The sequence below is a fragment of the Dermochelys coriacea genome, chromosome 3, assembly GCF_009764565.3.
Source record: "Dermochelys coriacea isolate rDerCor1 chromosome 3, rDerCor1.pri.v4, whole genome shotgun sequence".
Classification (NCBI taxonomy): domain Eukaryota; kingdom Metazoa; phylum Chordata; order Testudines; family Dermochelyidae; genus Dermochelys; species Dermochelys coriacea.
In genome coordinates, this window is record NC_050070.1 from 64788340 (window position 1) to 64801493 (window position 13154).

Sequence of the window (13154 nt, forward strand, 5' to 3'; positions counted from 1 at the left end):
AGTCGGCAACACTAACAGCAAAGGGAGTTGTAGTAGATTGCACAGTTGGTCAGCAAAGCAGCCTTCTGCCTCTAGAGACTGGTTTGAATTTCTGCAACTGAAAGCGAGTTTAATGGTCTTATCCTTGCCTACTTATTATTTGTATTACTGTAGCCCTGAATGGCACCAACTGAAATCAGGGCCGTATAGCTAAGCAGAATACAAACACATAGTAAGAGACAGTCCCTGCCCCCAAGAGCTTACAGTCTAAATAGACAAGACAGACAAAGGGCAAGTGACTTGCCCATGGTCACATAACTGGTCAGCGACACAGAGCAGGGAATAGAAACCAGGTCTCCTGAATCCCAGTTCAGGGCCCTATCCACTAGGTCATTCTGGTCTTTGTCATTTAAGCCTCCATAAAGCTGGACCTTATTGGCAATTTCTGTTCAGAGGCCTTGAACTGGAATAGTAGATATCTTTGTAGATCAGCATTATGCATTTGACTTATTTATTTAAAATGTTGAAGTGTTGGTATACCTGGGGAGAATGAGAGGGAAACCAGTATCATCTATCTGCCCTACACAAGTGAGAGGGAGTACCGAAAAAAGTGAAGAACAAAAAAAGCAGAATAATACAACTTGAGTGGGGAATGAAAATAATAAGAGGAAAGGAGATGGTTTATTTTTTTCTTTCAAGGAAAGAAAAAGGAAAATGAATGAAGAGCAGTACGAAAAACAGGCAAACCAAAGGGGAAGAAATAAATGACATGATTCTTTAACAAGGACATCCTGTCTCCAAAACATTAATTAGTCAAATTATGTGCATTAAACATACACACTACCACAAATTTTAAAGTCAGACTGTAAGTCCTTTCCCCTCTCAGTTGGTCAGCCTTCATTCTTGAATCTTTTATCTTCATTTCACTATTTATCCAGTTATCATAGTTTTGCAAGATTTAAATATCCACAGTATGATTTTCTCCCCCACTCCAGCCTCTTTACAAAAAAATTTACTTTAAAGTAAATAATTATTTGAGCCGTACTTGAGTAATTCTGAAATTTTAGAATTACTAAAATTCAGACTCAACTGTGTGTCTTGGTTCACATGTAAAATAACCATTCTAAGCCAACACAATACAGGTCTGTTTGCATATAATGTCAACATGAGGATGTGAAGACAATATGCACCCAGCACACCAGCAAACAACCCACAGGGGTCTGGGAACAAAACAATGAATTTTAAGGATATAAGGCGGTGGAAAAGGACACATTCACATCCTTCACCGATGAAGCAAAAAGGACAGTACTCTTTGCAGTCTTGAAAGTGGGTCCCAGCCATGTTGGTTGGTCACAGTGAGGCCATGCCTACAGTACAAACTTGTATTTATTAAAGTTACATCAACTTACAGCTGCCACAGTTAGTACATCTCTTGAGTGTGTGTATATTTGGCGCCTTGTGTTGGTGGTGCACATGCTCACCAGAAGTGCTTGTGATGATCCAGAGTGCAGTGCATCATGGGTAGGCATCCCACTGCGCAACTCACCACCATCTAGCACACAGACATTTGGGAAGTTTTTGGTAATGCATGATGGGGCCGAAATGAGTCATGTGGGGATGACTGAGAGCATGGGTTCATCGACCCAGTTTGCAACTGTCTCCACACAGCTCCACACGCTGTCTGCCAACAGCGATTCCAGGACCCAGGGCAGAACAGTTAATGGGCCCCCACACACGCACAAGCCCCACCCGCATGGATGCTGTGTGCCTGACATTTGGGCAGTGCTGCACCTGTGCTGGCTGGTGCCCAGCAAGCTGCCAGCTGCGCTGCTGGGTGTGCTCTTCTGGCACTGCCAGGACTTCCACATGCCCACCTGGTAGGGTTGCCAACTTTCTTATCACGCAAACCCAAAGACCCTTGTCCCTGTCATGCCCCTTTTCTGAGGCCTTGCCCCTGCTCACTCCCTCCATCACTCACTCATCTTCACTCACTTTCACCAGGCTGGGGCAGAGGGTTGGGGTGCAGAAGAGGGTGCAGGCTTTGGGAGGGAGTTTGGGTGTGGGGTGCAGAAGGGGATCAGGGGGCCACTTCTAACCTTGGGAGGTTCCCAAAAGCAACTGACACACTCCTCTGGCAGCAGCTCCTAGGTGGGGGGGCAGGGCGCCTCTGTGCACTTCTGCCTGCAGGTATCACCCCCACAGCTCCCATTGGCCACAGTTCCTGGCCACACTTTTTGTGCCTTTTTTCATAATGCCACAAACCTTTGCAGCCCTCCTTGATGTCGTCCATCTCTGACAGAAGCCTGGAGCCTGCACGGCTCTGCACTATTGTCATGAGCACTGCAAGCTCAGGGTGTGTGATCCTGCAGTGTTTTCAGAGCCACAAGAAGAACCAAACGAGTAGGGAACATGACGATGCCTTGGAGGACAGATTGCTGGGGGACATATCGAGAACCAGTTCAAGGTTGGTGATGGTGTTCAAGGAGCTGCTGCAGATTATGGAGTGCTGCTTCTGGGCCCATGAAACAAGAACTAATGGCACATCAGATTTGGGATGTTGCGTAAGGCTACATTAAATCCCTCCTGGCCAGAGGAAAAGCCCTTTCACCTGTAAAGGGTTAAGAAGCTAAGACAACCTCGCTGGCACCTGACCAAAATGACCAATGAGGAGACAAGATACTTTCAAAGCTGGGGGGGGGGGGGAAGAAACAAAGGTTCTCGTCTGTCTGTGTGATGTTTTTCCGGGACCAGAGCAGGAATGCAGGTCAGAACTCCTGTAAAGAGTTAGTAAGCAATCTAGTTAGATATGCATTAGATTCTGTTTTGTTTAAATGCCTGATAAAATAAGTTGTGCTGAATGGAATGTATATTCCTATTTTTGTGTCTTTTTGTAACTTAAGGTTTTGCCTAGGGGGATTCTCTATGTTTTGAATCTGATTACCCTGTAAGGTATTTACCATCCTGATTTTACAGAGGTGATTCTTTTACTTTTTCTTTAATTAAAATTCTTCTTTTAAGAACCTGATTGCTTTTTTCATTGTTCTTAAGATCCAAGGGTTTGGGTCTGTGTTCACCTATGCAAATTGATGAGGATTTTTATCAAGCCTTCCCCAGGAAAGGGGGTGTAGTGCTTGGGGGGATATTTTAGGGGGGAGACGTTTCCAAGTGGGCACTTCCCCTGTTCTTTCTGTAACACTTCGTTGGTGGCAGCGTTTAACCTAAGCTGGTAAGAATAAACTTAGGGAGTCTTTCATGTAGGTCCCCATATCTGTGCCCTAGAGTTCAAAGTGGGGAAGGAACCTTGACATATATCATGGAGGTCATGGAAGTCACAGAATCTGTGACTTCCGGAGACCTCGGTAACAGTTTCTGCTTCAGCCCCGGGCTGTGGGACTCTGGAGCTGGCAGCCAGCAGGGCCCTGGCAGGGTTCCAGCAACTGGCGACAGCAGTGACAGGTGACAACCCCCCTGCAATATTCCTGGGACAGGTGACAGACTCCTGAGGGGGCCCTCCTCAGGGTTACAGCAATGGGCAACAGTCTTGCATGAGGAAGGAGACTCCTCAGGCGAGTGGCTGAGGGTGTCCCATTTTCTCTTTGGGAAATATGGTCACTCTGCAGCTTGCAGCTGCCACGGACAGAGGGAGAAACAGTCCCACAACTCCCAGCAACCACAATGGTAGGGGAAACCATGGAGCCACAGCAGCAAAAGTGACAGACAGGTCACAGCTTCTGTGAATTTTTGTTTATTGCCCATGACCTGCCTGTGACTTTTACTAAAAATAACCATGACAAAAATCTTACCCTTAATGATGAGTAATAGCTGCAGAACTTTTGGATGTGCTAGGCAATATTCCTGGATCTGGGCGCTGAGCTCACCCTAGCCCTCCAGAGCAGGGACACCAAAATGAGAGCTGCACTGACACTGGAGAAGCAAGTGGTGTTTGCACTATGGAAATTTGCAACACCAGATTCCTGACTGACTGGTAGCAATCAATTTGAAGACGGGAAATCCACTACAAGGGCCGTTGTCATACAAATGTATGGGACTATTAGTCACTTCTTGCTATGCAGGACTGTGACTCCCTACAATGTGCCGGGCATAGTGGGTGGTTTTGCAGTTATGGGGTTCCTAAATTGCAATGGAGTGATAGACGGCACATATATTTCTCTTTTGGCACCAGACCACCTTCCCGCCAACACAACTTCTTACGCTTGCGGAGGTGGGTTTTTTATGCAGATGGGAGAGCTCTTCACCACACGTGCCACGGCAGCACTGTATCTATAAACATGGCCTAATAGCGTCCACACAGGGATTTAATGCTATTTAACTAAACCACTTCAATAATCTCACCTTTTGTTAATTTAAATTAATTTTCTTGTATGTCCCCATGTAGACAAGCCCTTAGTGGTGAATGGTTCTGTATGCCTTTACTTGTGCCCCGGTTTGAGTAGTGGTAGTAGTGGGATGCACCTTGTCTAGCTGCTGCGTGAAAGGTCACTGCAGCTTCAGCAACATCCTTCTGTCCAAAAGGACGTTGTAATCAGAATCTGTCATTTTAGTTTGCCTCTCCACTAAATTGTTTGTACAAAGGCTTTGGAAACATGCTGCAGCAGTGAACATAGATTCTACCAGCAATAAACAAAAGCCTCATCAACTACATCCCAACAGATTTAATATAAACAGAGTGATATGCAGTAGTAACACTTTCCCAAAAAGCCCACAAACAACGGCAGAGAATTTAGAATTACTCGCCAGTCACAGCTCTCTCTATAAATACAGGGTTGTTGGGGATTGTTGTTGATGGAACATTTCCCTTAGGAAAGTCTTGAAGACCAGCATCTGGAAGGCAGTTTCTCTTGGACATGAACTGTGCTCCTGGAGTTGTCATTGTGTGTGCTTACAGCTGTTTTACAGGAAAGAGAGATCATCTGTAAGCCAAAGTCAGTTCACACTTTTGCCAGATGTCTGGAGGGCTGCCTGGGAGTAAGAAGTCACAATTCCTCTCGGTGAGATTACCATGTACAGTATTCAGTGATAATGCTGGGAGGAAAGGGCCAGCAGTGATCATGAAACTGCTATTAATCTCTACAGAGAGGTCAATAGGCAGTGAGTTATCAGAATGGGATACAGAAACTGTGAATGCCCCTAATAACATGGCCCCTCCAAATAACAGTGATGTCTCCATCACTGAAGTCCAATGACATACTGAAGCCAAGCATAGTTTGTCAAATCAATGGCTCTTCCCTTGGTTTCCTTGAAATTTCAAATTTAACTGACAGATAAGATCATGTCTGGGGACAGCCCTGTGGTAAATCATGCCAAGGAGGGTTTTTGTTACACAAGTTTTCCTTTGCCAAAAGCAATAAAGGAATTCCTTAAATGTGTAGCTGCCCCAAGAAGTTTACCAAAAGGGAACCAGAATTTTTTTTTGTTCCTCTGCAATATGCTCCCTTGTTCTCCCTCTCATCTAGCAGGTGACCATCACTTCTTCATAATTCATTCAATATATAGCTACTCTCTATACATATACTCTATATAGATCACCTCCCTGGCCCATCTCTAACTATTTCATTCCTTCCTCTCCCACCAAATCCCACTTTGAATTTCTACCACTGCAACAAGTTCAAGCTTTTAGTCCTGATTTTTAAGGCCCTTAACATTTTATCGGTGTCCATTTCTGATTGAGTCCCCTAAAACCCTTGACTTCCTGTCCTTGCCAATGAGGCCAATCTAGACCAACCTCTTGTTTGCTCCTGCCCCAAACATCTTTACACTTGCCTGCCATACTTGGAATACCATCCCTGAACAGATCCATAACTGACCTCCTCTGTCAAGTCCCTTCTCTAAGGCCCAGTTCTGCCATAAAGCCTACAGGCAGGCAGTGTATGAGGGTCAGGCTGAGGGGAAGTTGGAAAAAATTAATAATTATTTATGTAATACAAAAACAAAACAACAAATGTATATACAAATTGTATCTATGTGGTTGTGTCCTTGTCCTCTACCTTTTGTACGTTGCTAATATTCTTAGCTTGTAGATTTAACACCGACAGACCCCAGTCGTCGGCAGACAGGATTGAACCGGGGACCTCAATGCATGAGCCTCTGCCGCATGAGCTAAAAGCTAACTGCCTATTAGCTAACGCTGTAGAGCAGACTCATTTTATCTCTCTCTCTAAGTGGTCTCGGTCCAACTAGATGGGACAGACCACCACACCCAGGAGGGGTGTGGGTTACATAAGATCTTCAGGACAGGTACTGTCTCTACCTCTTTGTTTCTACATACCTAACACAATCCTGATTGGGGCCTCTGGGCACTATCACAACAACAATAATGGGCAACAATGGCTCCATGACTGAACCACCATTTTTTACAAACAGTACATACAAAGCCAGTACCAATCGTACTATGGACAATATTGTAATATTGTTTACTGACTGGAAAATCTACTGGCCTTAAAAACAAATTTCTGACACGATCAGTAATTTGAAATGTTGTTTAAGAAATGATCCTGCACTTTGCATCCTCTGTTCCTTTAGATATAAACTCTCTTCTAACAGTAGAAAGTGAAGGACACAGCTTGTATGAAATACAAATGAAACAAACAGAGGTTCTTGCAGATTTATAGCAGACAACAGTACAAAACTCATGACAGGATAGGACTAATTTATAAGCCAGAACACATGATAAGAAGTCTGCTGCAACACTAGAGCTTTTTTTGTTGAGTTTAAAATGAAGACCAGCATTTGACAAAGGATAATGCAGAATGCAACACTTTAATCTGATAAGCCAGCAATGTGCTCATCAGACATCTTGAAATCCATCACAAAGGTGATAAAGAGAAAGTCTGTGTGTTGCATGATGGCTCTTTCTACAGCTAGGATTTTGGAAAGACCCTATTTCAGAAGCCAGAATTGCTACGGAAGATTAAAAGGGCCCTGCTAAGAAGTGTTTCCATATTGAATATGTGAATAATAAGCAGAAGATCTTTTGACAGCACTGATCTTTTTGGCTCCACTGTCAGTTTAAATGGAAGCTACTGCTCAACAGGATTAAGAGTTGTAATAAGAGGGAAGGTGCAACATCTCCACTAATATATTCCTTTCTCCTTGTGCTGGAAAAAGCAGAATTAATTAAAATAAGAGTTATACCATTTAATTGAGTTGGATGCACTGCTCCCCTTTATAGTTCGAGGGCATTGCTTATAGGGGATTTATCATGAGTCCATCCTTTCTCTTCCTGCATTCCCCAGCCTCAGTCACTACCCACCTTCCAACAAATGAGGTCCGCAACAAATGAGGCTGAGGTACTACTGACAACAACCTCCTCCACTACACAGTTCTGATTCCTTTCCTCAATTCCTTGCATCCTGTACATTGAATGAGGCAGGGCTCCTGTGGAAAAAATAGTGTGTGTTCATAATAAAAGGAGGCCCCAGTTAAAGGTTGCATGGCCAATCAATTCTGAAATTCCTAACATGTGAGCTCTTGAATTTGCAACATTATGTTTTTTTTAACATAGTGTTTGGCATGGAATTTTCTAGTTTTTTTTAAAAAGTGAAAACACTGAAATTCTAATACGGAACCATATTGAGCCCTGCCTCTACCCAGGTCTTCAGTAGAATCAGAACCTTTAAGTCCTCAGCACAGACCTCAACCACTTGAACTCATTGACTAACTTATAGCAACAGTAGGTTGTAATTCTCTATCGGGACTAGCCACTAGAGGGTGATGAGACACACACTTTGCCATGGTTTCACAACTATTTACTAAACAGCGGAGCAATATTGCAATTCAGGAATCATGGGTTCCATTCCAGGTTCTGGAAGGAAGTGTACTGTAGTAGTTAGACTTCTTTCCCTTTCCAGTTTGCCTGCCCCTGCTGCCCCTAGCAATACCCCCACAGCCTGTCTCTGCTTCCCATCTCCTTCTCCCCCACCATGCTCCTCAACCCTGCATTCAGGTCAGACTGATTCCTTCTTTTCCTGGGCACCAGCACATTCAGAGTATGCCTGCTCTCCTTACTTATGACCAGCATTACAAGGTCTACTGGCTACCAGGAGAAGCCACTGAAGGAAAACTCCTGTCCAGCCCCTGTATCCCTGGGCTGGAACATGCTCAGTACAAATTGGATCTTTGGAGAAGATAACTCCCAAACTCTACCAAGTCTCTACTGTGCATGTGTGAATTGAGATTTTTTCCAAGGCTTATAACTTGACCAAGATTTGGTCAGCTTTCATGAGGATGGCAAAAGGCACATTACTGCCTCCAGGGTGACCCCCCCACACACCCATCTATCCAATCTCCAAAACACAAACTTCTGAGTCTTTGATCCAAAGCATAGAGGCACTACAGCCTCTCTGCTAAAAATGGATGTAAGAATTTTTTTAACATGGGCAAAACAAATGTATTTTCCTGTAAACACCTTATGAGAAACAGATGACATGTTTTTGCTGAAACGTTAACAAAAAAATCCACCCAGAAGCAGAGACTTAGCATGGGAATTTTCAACCTGAAGTTTGGCAAAGATAAGTTATAAGTCACTAAAAACAGGATTTTATAATGGAAAGTATTAGGCAACCTTAACTATAAGTATTGATACCAGCTCTACCTATAGTCAAACAAGACATATATTCTCCACTCACAATGGTGATAGCATTTTATATTAAGGTCACGCCTGTGCACTGACTATACAAAGAAGTGGAGAAACAGGCCCAGAGTCACACAGCCATTGGTGGTAAAGGCATGACTAAAACTCAGGAATTCCTAGCTCCTAGATCAATCTATTAGGCCACATAGCTTCTTTGTATGAGATGTTAGAGATAGGAGGAAGAGGGGAAAAAAGATGGGAATTCTATTTCTTGGTATAATACCCCAGATCCTCCATATGGGCCTGATTCTGCAGGGTGTGCATAGCCTCAGTGGGAGCTGAAGGCACTCAGCACATTGGAGGATCTGACCCCAGGCTTAGCTCTGTGTAAAGAGCAACATCAGTTTTTTTTCTAATGTGACTTGAATTACGGCTGTGACTCTCAATCCATTTGACTCCCCTAAGTCCAGGTGATATTTGTACCCATGCAGATTTTAACCTTTTAAATCTTTACTTTGTTTCTATTTTCAAAAGGCCACCAGACTATTTGTCTGATTAGACAATTTGATTAGAACAAAGATTAGAGACGCACAAAATTACAAGGTGAAGCAAGGAAGATTGAATTATTCTAATAGCAGGTCTCAGATCCTCTAATCTTGTACGATAAGAGAATAAGGAGTATGCTTTTTCATTTCTGGGAACTTTTTTAGATACAGAATACTGATTTTTCTTTTGTGAAGCAAAGAGAAAGCTAAACTCTTTACTTCTTGCTTCCTCTTCTATATATTTGGCACTGCATTCAAGGACTCATTAATCTAAGAAGGTTACATAGCCAGGATAACCCTTAAAACAATCATGGGCTCATCAGTCCTAATACAGTAGAAGCTTTTTGAGAGAGGCGGGGAGTGTGGGGAATAGTGTTGTCTATAGAAGTTCAGCCATTTCCTTGATCTCAATTGGCAGGAAACAATGTCTTGCTATGTATATTTCCTTATTATTCTGAAAGAGCCTTGACTTCCCTGCAGCAAGATTTCATTTATCATCAGTGTCTCCTGCTCCCAATACTGCAATTCAGTTCCAATAGACTTCTATATCCAGACAATTTAGATAACAAATACCCTTAGCTTGATTTCTGGCAGTAGCTATAGAAGATGGCATCACACGCATTTCCCTCCCCCACAAAAGACACCCACAACAACATTTTTCCCTGAATAAGTAAGCTTTCACTTGGCTCCTTATACTTTGCATTTCTATATACTGTACTTTAATACCTGTAAGCTGCACACAGCTGAATTGTATGAACAGTTCTCTATATTTTATACAGTGAATGCCCAGCTCTCAATATAGCAATAGTGCAACATATAACATTCTTGCAACAGTTCTGGAATGACATTGCCCACATGCAAGAGATGACAAGTGTGTTAAGATCAGCTTTCTGCCCTAGTGGTATTGCTCTGAATCATCAAATGGGAGATGCAGGTTTCATTTGCAGTCCTGATCTCAGTCTGGAGGGACCAGAATGGTCTGATGAAGCTGATGGAGGTAGCGCACTTGGTCTCAGAGGAGTAAGGGATGCCAAAATACCATGATATATTACTTACCAGCAATTCCTTCAACAGGTTCCATAGGGCATGAGAAGAGTCTCTAAGAGCTCTTTGCAGGAAGAATCATAGCTAGGGTATAGCTTCTCAAAGGTGCGGTGGATGAAATAAAGCAGGGAAAAGAGGGAGAAAGTGTCAGGGCTCCCTATGGAACACAGCTTACGGAGATACATATGACATCTGAAAGCTTCAGCATATAAGAAATTCCACAAAATATGGTCAACAAAGGGAGTTATAGCAGGGTCCTGTTCCTCCTTCCTTTGGTCGCATTTGAATTATGTCGACCAGCACTACAGCTAAGAGCTCATTCTGGGTATGTCTACATTGCAATTAAAAACCCACATCTGGCCTCAGCCAGCTGACTCAGGCTAAGGAGCTTGGGCTAAGGGGCTGATTAATTGCAGTGTAAAAACATTCAGGCTCAGACTGCAGCCAGAGCTCTGGGACCCTCCTACCTTGCAGGGTTCTATAGCCCGGCTCCAGCCCAAGTCCAAACATCTACAATGAAATTAAACAGCGCCTTAGCCCAAATGCCGCAAATGTCAGCTGGCATGGGCCAGCCTCGGGTGTCTAATTTTAGTGTAGATGTACTGCAGCAATGAAAGACGGAGAGTGTTACCCTCAAGATGGCCAGAGAATAGTTAAAAATAATGCATCACATTTGCCCTCAAAAAGATTAAGAATATCCCTTCCAAAATGCTCTCAACCACTGCCAATCCCCAAGACCATAAGGTCAGATCTGAACATAGCTCACAACCTGCTAAGGCCCAAATGTAAGACCTGATGCATAACAAAGATTCAAACAATTATCCATGAAGGAAACTTAACATGTGGTGGGATCATTTAAACATGAATAACTTTCTCTATAGCCTCTGTTTCACGATTTTTCATTTCTGATTCAAAAGGAAAGGAAGAGGTCACAGAGGTAGAAAATTTAGGGACTAAAATGAGTAATGTCCCTTTTGAATCTGAAACTGCCAGAAAAACATCATGAGCCACTGTACATAAAGCCATTGGGCCAGCACCAAAGGTAGGACTTTTAAGAAACTCCAGCAGGAACTTTGTGATGTTTCATTTATGCATCGAGTAATGATAGAGATGTTTTACAAATGAAAAATATTAAAGTACAGGTTGTCAAAGCAGAAGATCAGAAATAAATAACCCTCAATCAGATCAGTTTGACTGATAAGTGAAATGGGGAGACTTTTCTCCCCTCTTTCTTTTCCACCACACATAGCCAAGCACAGTGATTTAAATGCAGAGCTGATGTTCCTTAATGCTGCCTCTTCCACACTATAACTAAACACTAGGTGATTCAGTTAGGTTAACATGAGGGGTTTTTTTAAAATAATTCTGAATGTCCAACAAAAGGGTCCCAAAGAATAACATCACTGAACACTCCTCAATCCATATTCATTCAGTTACAAAACTGACAGTTTAGTTCATATGAACTATACTGCAAAGTTAGTAATGTACAGTACATGCCCAAAAGATTGGTGTCTGGCATTCAACAGAAGGGAAAGAACATTTTACAAAGGCTCAGTTGGCCATTAGCCCACTGTTGTTTCACTGGTGAATGAGTTTGTGCCCCAGTTTAACAAACTGTCAACTAGGGATGTTGATTAATCACAGTTAACTCATGCGATTAACTAAAAATAAATAATCACAATTTAAAAAATTAATCACAATTAATCACAGTTTTAACCACATTGTTAAACAATAGAATACCAATTGAAATTTATTAAATATTGTGGATGTTTTTCTACATTTTCATATGTATTGAATTCTGTGTTGTAATTGAAATCAACGCATACATTATTTTATATTACAGATATTTGCACTGTAAAAATGATAACCAAAAGAAATAATATTTTTCAATTCACCTCATACAAGTACTGTGGTGCAATCTCTTTGTCATGAAAGTGCAACTTACAAATGTAGATTTTTTTGTTACATAACTGCATTCAAAAACAAAACAATGTAAAACGTCAGAGCCTACAAGTCCACTCAGTCCTACTTCTTGTTCAGCCAGTCACTCAGACAAACAAGTTATTTTGCATTTACAGGAGATAATGCTGCCCTCTTCTTATTTACACTGTCACCAAAAGTGAGAACAGGCATTTGCATGGCACTTTTGTAGCCGGCATTGCAAGGTATTTATGTGCCAAATATGCTAAACATTCATCTGCCCCTTCATGCTTCGGCCACCATTCCAGAGGACATGCTTCCATGCTGATGATGATCACTAAAAAAGAATGTGTTAATTAAATTTGTGACTGAACTCCACGGGGGGAGAATTGTATGTCCCCTGCTCTGTTTTACCCACATTCTGCCATATATTTCATGTTATAGCAGTCTCGGATGATGACCCAGCACATGTTGTTCATTTTAAGAACACTTTCACTGCAGATTTGACAAAACACAAAGAAGATACCAATGTGAGATTTCTAAAGGTAGCTACAGCACTCAACCCAAGGTTTAAGAATATGAAGTGCCTTCAAAAATCTGAGAGGGAGGGGGTGTGGAGCATGCCTTCAGAAGAGTTAAAAGAGCAACACTCCAATGCAGAAACTTCAGAACTCGAACCACCAAAAAATAAAATCAAGCTTCTGCTCGTGGCATCTGACTCAGATAATGAAAATGAACGTGCATCAATCCACACCGCTATGCATCATTACTGAGCAGAACCCGTCATCGGCATGGACGCAAATCCTCTGGAATGGTGGTTGAAGCATGAAGGAACATGTGAATTTTTAGTGCATCTGGCATGTAAATATCTTGTGACGCTGGCTACAACAGTGCCTGTGAATACCTGTTCTCACTTTCAGGTGACATTGTAAACAAGAAGTGGACAGCATTATCCTGCAAATGTAAACAAACTTGTTTGTCTGAGTGATTGGCTGAACAAGAAGTAGAACTGAGTGGACTTGGAGGTTGTAACATTTTATATTGTTTTATTTTTGAAAGCAGTTTTTTTGTACATA